This window comes from Idiotropiscis lumnitzeri, chromosome 14, assembly GCF_059441095.1.
Source record: "Idiotropiscis lumnitzeri isolate Australia: NSW breed Sydney's pygmy pipehorse chromosome 14, RoL_Ilum_1.0, whole genome shotgun sequence".
Classification (NCBI taxonomy): domain Eukaryota; kingdom Metazoa; phylum Chordata; class Actinopteri; order Syngnathiformes; family Syngnathidae; genus Idiotropiscis; species Idiotropiscis lumnitzeri.
The window spans coordinates 4,886,322-4,894,437 of NC_142404.1; the positions used below are offsets into that span (position 1 = coordinate 4,886,322).

Here is an 8,116-nt window from a genome sequence, read left to right on the forward strand (position 1 = left end):
CTCGTCATTGTGTAAATGCAAGTTAGTTCTGTCACTTACAATAAAAAAAAAGTACAAATTTCCCTCACTGCCTTGTGAGCGCCATAATTGAGATATTATCCCATTAAATAACATGGAGACCCGCAGCTATTCTACCAAAGCAGGTAAGTACTTTAATGGCTAAATTTAGCTATTGTGGCTGTTAATCGGGTGTTTTATAGTGAATTATGAGATTTCATGTCATGCACACTTGTTATCAATAAAAATAAAGTACATTTGCGGGAGTGGGTGTCAGAGGGCTAAATGCAAGGAATGATACGCTTTAAAAGGACGAAGAGGACCAGCGATGGAGGGCGCTTATTTTTATGAGTAAGGACAGAAGTGTTCCCCGGTTACGGAAGGAGGACGCAGGACGAACCTACAAAATAGGATAAAGTGCCCATCTATGACAGTTTCCACCGTGTTGAATTGCTTGAGGCCACCCGGAGATGTGATAAAAGTTGCTCACTTCTCAAGTCCAGGTCATGGTGATGACAGAAGGACGTCCATCAGCAACAGTTGTTGGCACAGATCCGCGCCTCCTTCTTGTATGGTTGCACGTCTGAAAAAAGTGTTTTCATCAGTGCCTGAATTTAGTGGCTTGGTATTATTTTTGTTAATGGGTGCAAACTCAAAATTACCCGCTTGCAGGAGTCTCCCCGATGGATGCACAGCTCTACTCTGCAGTGCAAAAACATTTCATTGTTGTTGTCTGAGAACTTGAATGCGTTGAAAGAGAAGTAGTTGGATGTTCCTTCTCCATTGCCTTCAATCCTGACGGTTCCATCTGCAGGATTGGGACATCTGCTCGGAAACAGCAAAGCAGAAATGACGTGGACAGCCAGCGACGACATCTTTTGTGACCTTCTGAGCAAGACTCCCCCTCCGCTGATGAGGTCATATCAAAGGCTTCCATTTGAAGCTGATTGATTGGTGGCCCAGCAGGACTCCGTCACCAGAGAAATGGCACTTCCGACCAATCCATATGCCTTGATCTCGAACCAGATCTTCTGATTTAGCCGGATCCCGGTGCTTAACTCGATGGGTTGTGTTCGGTCAGGGTCGGTGTATGCTGCCATAGTCAAGGTGTAATTCCACTCTCCCGACGTGAAGTGTTTCGTCACAGGGCTGCAAAGAAAAAGCAACAAAAGTAGGGTGGCGGTTTAACAAATAGCATACGCTGTGACTCATTTTAGGCAGTAACGGCACTCCAGCGATCACCTGTCTATCATTCTGATGGCCATGCCCTCGAGGTCTGGTTCGTCAAAATGCAGGAGAAATCCATGATCAATTTGTTGGAACGTGTCACTACACTTGAGATGTTAGGTGTCGCAATGACGTTTTGGTAGGTTATTTTGGTGGTGTTTGCCTTCAGGGTCACACACAGTATGCACAGATTGTATTAGGATCTATGGTGGTCTAGATACAACTAATCAAAGAGCGTTCAAAGGAAAAGTGTACTATTTTCGACAGGGGTACACACCTTAATGGTTGCACCGCAAGTGTTGTCCAGAGAAAAGTTGAATTTCACCATATTGGTTTCATTGTCAATGACTCCTTTGCATCGCTCATCCTTAAGGTGCAGCTTGGTATAGTCGATACCTTTCTCCGCCAGAAGGCAACAGAACATGTCGATTGATGCAGATGAATGGCTGCAAACCATCGGCTCACCTGAACACAGATTTGAAAATAGTCCCTCAGCGAAAATTCCCCAACAATTGTCAATTTGTTGAGAACACCATACCAAACTCCATGGATCTGTAGTTGGAGGCGAAAATGGCTCGGCATAGGCAGTGGGTCTCTCCGTCCTCGCCTTCGCCACAGAACTCGTGTTCGCTACAGTACTTGTCTAGGCAGAGGGCCTGAGGACCAGCATCTGGATGCAGTATTATAAAAAAATAATCGATGGCTTTGTCATCCCCACAGCAGTTGAAAATGAAGCAAAAAACAGAAGACCAATAATCACAAAAGTATGAACTTGACCTGGCCAGTATTTGACTAGCCAGAAATCGACATGGCTCTAGATCTGTCATGAACCGCGGCGGGCATGTCAGTGTTTGTGTTGTTATTTTCTTCCCTCCTTCTCGCCATGTGCTTTCTGTTATTGTTTTGTCAGCTGTGATAGCGTTTCCCCTCAGCACTCGTCCTCACCAGCCACGCACCTGTTCCCCGTTACCCTCATCACGCACCTGATTCCCATCTGCTCCCCTAATTACTCGGACTATTTAAGCCTCCCAGACCCACTACTCAGCGTCGGGTCATTGCCGCACGTTACGGACTACCACGACCGTGTTTCGTTCATGTTCATGTTCATGTTCATGTTCATGTTCATGTTCATGTTCATGTTCATGTTCATGTTCATGTTCATGTTCATGTTCATGTTCATGTTCATGTTCATGTTCATGTTCATGTTCATGCTCTGGTTCTCGTCCTCGTCCTCGTTCCCGTTCCCGTTTACGTTCCCCAGCGTCCTGCCCCGGCTTTTGTTTCTCGCCTCCTTTTCTGCTAGTCACGTTTTGTTACCCTTGTTATTTTGCTCCCTTGCCCGTTGTCTCTCCTTCTTGAATCCCTTTAATAAATTCCCTTAACATCATCCATTTCCCTGCCTCCTCGCCTTTTGGGTCCACCTTCCTCCTCGCCGTAAGGCGAACCTGACAAGATCACATTCTATGAGAAAACACATCCTTACCGCATTTAGTCTTTGCCCTCCAGCTGTCAATGCTGACATTTCTTTGGCCTAGGCAGGCTCGGACATAAGCCTCCATTAAGTGGCACTTGAGACCGTCCACTGCAGGATACTGACACAAATTATTAACACAGGCTGATACAAATGGATTTGGGTCGATGTGCATGTGACACTGGGTGAAGGGATCTTGCCACATGAGATGACACCTGTTGTGTGTCGGGAAAGAAGACAGGTGTTAAACTAGGAACTAATTGTTTGTCCAAGTGTAAGTCTAAACTGTAAATATCGGCTTTACCATTCAGTTGTTGCTTTGCAGTTGATCATACGATCATCAGCTTCTTCGTGTTGCGTCTCACACCTGTATGGGTATTGTATTTAACACCAAACATTAAGCAAACAATCCATTCAGTTAAATTGTGCAGTGGCAGCTCGGTTGGTTGCGGACGTACCCTGTGACGCTGAGTTCAGCAACTCTCTCATGGTTAAAATCCAAAGTGGAGTTGCCACATAGTCCGTGCAGAGCAGCTCCATTTTTGCCTGTCAATTTTGAGAGTAGAACATTAGTTAGGCCAGGCACACTGATACTATTATAGATTTAACACAAGACGGCATTTCATTCTTCATTCTTTTTTTAAACAGAAACCTTTGGGGGAAAAGTACATTTTAAGGCAGAATATGCACAATGACGCGCAAAAGCAATCCCATTACTAAAGCTCATTTAAGGACAAATGCACCCTTCTTTGCCCGATAACTGGAGGATTTACTGTTGTTGTGCTTCAAGGCCACCCATTTTCTAACATTCTTTGTACACCATGGATCAATGCTAAATCCGCCAAAAACAGAAGAATTGTGACTTTCACGTGCAGCTCTTTCACTTTTATGACCATAGAGCTGACTAACAATCAGAACCATCAATGAGCCTTTCTCAACCATCCCGGGAGAAAAAGTCTGACACAATTAATAATTCTCCTGATGGCTATCATAGGCTGAGTCCTCCACATATGGGGAACCAAAACAGTATTCAACATGGACATAGGCGAATTACACTGGGGAACACACTTTTTGTTGCGTTAGGTCTGACAGCAGTTTTAAACACATTTTTGGGTGCATAATCCAAAACGGATCACAGTTTTTCACAATCACATCAAAATTTCTAGCAATGGGATCCCCGTTTGTTTAATAAATCTGAAATAAATGTGTGCATGTGGAAATAAAAAACTAAGATAGAATATTTACAAGTTTTGAAAACTAAAAAAAAAGAAGCATAAACGAATTAATATAGAACTTACAACATTACGTTCATGGCTACAAGGTGAAGAGAAAAGCCATCGCCAATCCTCTTAATTCTTACTATGCTAGCATTTAATCATCATAATTCCAACTGCTTGCAGATTTTGATAGTAGCGACTTATTGTGAGCTGCACACACCTCTCACTGCACTGTCACAATCGTGACTGCACAAACGAGGTAAATGAGTCCAATTATAATCAGTTCTTCTGACCACAGTCTTACTACAACTAATCATTGGAATTTTTCTTATCTGGATGGTAATGGTACAATTTTTGTTTAAATCAACAAATCTGTTGGACTGTTAAGCATTTTTTTTGTGAGAACTGAATTAATCTGTATCCATTTCCACTGGTCATAATGTGACATCTTCAACACTAAGATCTAAATCTTTTTTCAGTCCGTACCCATCAGGTGGATCTGTGCTGTGTTGCCATCAAAGAAGAGAGAAAGTGTGTAGTTGGAGACTAAAATTTTGGCAGTCACTCCGCTTTGACTTTTGGAGAGTTCCACGCCATGGAGAACCTTCGCTGTAGGGCAGACTTCCTGCAGCTCACCGTTGATCTGTAAACCATCAGAAGAGCACTTTTTGTAGTTCGGAAATCCATCTCTACCCAAATCATCTTGGTTGACTAACAACAAAGGTGTGATGATTCTTTACTGTTTTGCATTCTTAATGTAACTCGAACCATGATGTAACCCTAATAAAATAACTCTAAGCATAATAGTACAACTCTAAATAAAAATAAGACGAGTTACTTCTGATTTTAATTGATTACCGTACTGTCTATTACCGACCGTCACATTTCGGGATACCTGATGCCCACTTACCTCAACTCTGCCGCCTTGCAAAAACCTAATGAGAACATCTTGGTTCTCCAGGTGCAGGATCACGTGGTCCAAGAAGCTGACATCTTTACGCCGTCGTTCCCGGAAAACTCCATGGATCTGCACTCTTGGGATAGTGACGTCATTAGATTGTATCCACAGCGGTCAGGAACGGTGTGAACGTGGCCAACGAAGTCGATGACGGTGGGGCCGGTCAGAGTGCACATGGTGTTGAAGGCACATCTGATGGGGTGGATACCGGTGCATACAGTGACGAACAATATTGTTATTAGGTGGACGGAATATAAAGCATTTGGTCAGTACATTGATTTACCTTCCGTTGCCCTGGCAAAGGTGCATAGGGGGACATTCAGTGACCATGGTGGCAACTCCATTGACATCACAAGTCACCGTAGAGCAAATGTATGGGTTGTTCACGGTCGTATTGGACATGTAACCAAAACCTGGGATTTGGGAGAGGTCAGGTTCATTTGAGGGAGTTATAGTGTACAGGTGGACCCGTTTGATTGGCTTACCTGACATTCTGCATCCACTCATGTCCCTGATGATGCCCAAGCTCGTTTCATTGGTTGAAAAGACGTGTTTTGAAACAGTTTGTCCATTTACCTGTATGTCCGCCACCTGTGACAAGGACCAAAGACATCCATGAAGCAGAATTGACCAGAATCCAAACTTGGGAAAATTATCCATCATGATCTTTCCAATTACTGCATAAATGTGCATACAATTGATCTTTTTTTAAAAAAAAAAAAAAACATAACTAGAGTCAGCTGCTTATTAATTTTTTTCATGCAATTGCGCCCAAAGCACCTACCCCCACACAACCCACTGTGAGGCTAAGATAGCCATGGGCAAACTGTGGCCCGGGGGCACATGCGGCCCGTTATACATTTTAATGCGGCCCGCCAAACTTGAAAAGATTAAATGAATAAACCTTGTTAATGTTTTATTTTGCCAGTAATTCTGATATTTCCCCACTATAAATCGCACTCCAGATTGACTTTGTTGGGGTGGAGTCTCTTGCTCTACATTTCCACTTGACTTTTTTACCTTCTGAAAAGATTAGCAATATGTATTTGTTTTTTTCTCAGATAAAGTGAGGTCACTAAAACACGCCATCCATCTGCTCCTGGTCCAGCCCATGTGTCAAATTTTAAAAACCATTGCGGCCCACGAATCAAAGCTAAACTCATGCATTGAATAAGGTCATTCGGTAGTGATTTCATTCATTTAGGTTGCGATCAAAATACTTACAAGATCAGAATATGTGTACCCAGAATACGTCTTGATGGCCAAAATCGCTTGTTTTCCAAAGTTCCCCAGTTCAACTTGTTGAATCTGTCAATCATGCAATGTAAATTAAATATAATAAAAAGATAATCATCTTACAATAATATTAGGATAATAATAATAATAATCAAACCACCTCGAAATGGTGACTGTCTTTCAAAGGTATAACATTGACACATTGTCCCTTATGCGTCAGGCTCGGTAACATTTGATGGATGCCAGATCCAGTGGGAATTTCTTGTGTGAGTATAGACCAGTTGCCATTGTCCGCTGTTCCTCTCGTTACAAGTATGCAGTCATTTTGGTCCGCAGCTTTATATGCGCCGGTGAAGCAAAGTGCAAATTTGCTATTGTTGAATGCCACCTGACATTAGAGAATGAAAATGAGAAAAGAAGGTGAGCCTAAATTTTCAAGAAACAACGGTTAACACTGCCTTAGCCTAGCAAGTGAAATGCATTCACACCATTTTTAAGCTGTAACATTAAGGTAAATAAATTATAAATATTGCTTAATCATCTCCATAACTTATTGCAATGAGAACATTTCTTTGTTTTTAAACATTGACAGACTATGTTGCATGAAAAGAAGAGATCAAAATTCCTTCTTTTTCAGCAGTTTTAGAATATTTTCTTCTAGTTCGTTTAGAAAAAACTGACTTGTGTAACTTTGTGTTACTTACATATACTTTCTCATATGTGTGTCCGTAGTACGTGATGGGACACGTGGTGATGTTTATCTCACCAGAGCTGGTGAAAGTCTGGCTCATTGTGGCAGCAACTGAACACAGGGACGGTTTTTATTGTTATTAGCATTAAATCAGTATTTCAGCACTTAATACGCTAGTCTGCTTTTATACACTTGCAGGATTCCGGAGACAAGGTTAACTGACGTTGCAAGGAATTTAGACATATTGACAAAAAATAAATTGAGTATTATTTGGCACGGTTGTGTTTAACTTGCGTCACCATCTTACCGAGAGTGCCAATCACTGCAAGATGCAATATGGACATTTTTGGAGCTCCACTCACTCACAGGCAGCTGAAATAAAAAAAATAAATTCCTATGAACACTCATCAAGCGCAATTGCTTCACATTGTTCCTATGAATGCCAAGATGAAAGATTACCAAGTCAACGGGGTTCCCAATCATGAGCTTCCCTCTCAAAACAGCCCCTCCAAAACTGGTGTAATGAACTTTGTGTATTTCAAATATTTTTTATGGGCCTATGCATTTTCTAGAGTGCTTATCCTCATTTGAGTCGTCGCTGAGATGGAGCCTATCCCACAATTTGAGCCAATAGCAAGGCACATATAGAGAGTCTTGATGCACACTGACAAAAAGTATAGCATTGGGTTCCTTGTGGTTCAAATAAATATACAAAAATATAAATTTAAGTCATTTTGACTTCTTAAAAAAATTATAATAATAATTAAACAAATGGTACCCAGTATGTTGGTTTGACACGTTTGCGCAACTGATGTACATGTTTGAATTAATAATAATAATAATAATACTAGTAATAATAATAATAATAATAATACATTTTATTTGTGGGCGCCTTTCTCAGCACTCAAGGACACCTTACAACATGCAGTTAAAATATAAATACAATGTTAAAAACAACATGAAAAGTAAATCAAAAGGATTTTTTTTTCTTCAGTGTACTACACATAAATTGTTACACTGTTTAAGTATACATTTGATATTGTTGGACTTAGCTGTTGTGGCAACTTTCACAATTTCCTAAGTAAAAAAATCAAGTTTATTTCACAAGGAAACATTTCCCTTATTTCTCTATCTTCATTACTCATTTCTACGGAATAAAATCTAAAGAAATCATTTGTTGTCGTAATGTCTGAACCGCAGAAGAAAAGGGCTGCCGATACTGACTGTATGAGTTAGTGTAGTGTTTGCGTTGGGATAGCTTGCCAGGAGGACAAAGACACTAGAGGTCCTCGAGGGACATAAAAACCCTTTACCAGGAG

At 41.2% G+C, this 8,116-nt stretch overlaps 1 pseudogene; it reads right to left on the reverse strand.

Moving 5' to 3' along the window:
* Window positions 1-490: 490 nt before the first annotated feature.
* Window positions 491-6,897, reverse strand: LOC148323182 (alpha-tectorin-like; annotated as a pseudogene).
* Between the last annotated feature and the right edge of the window lie 1,219 nt (window positions 6,898-8,116).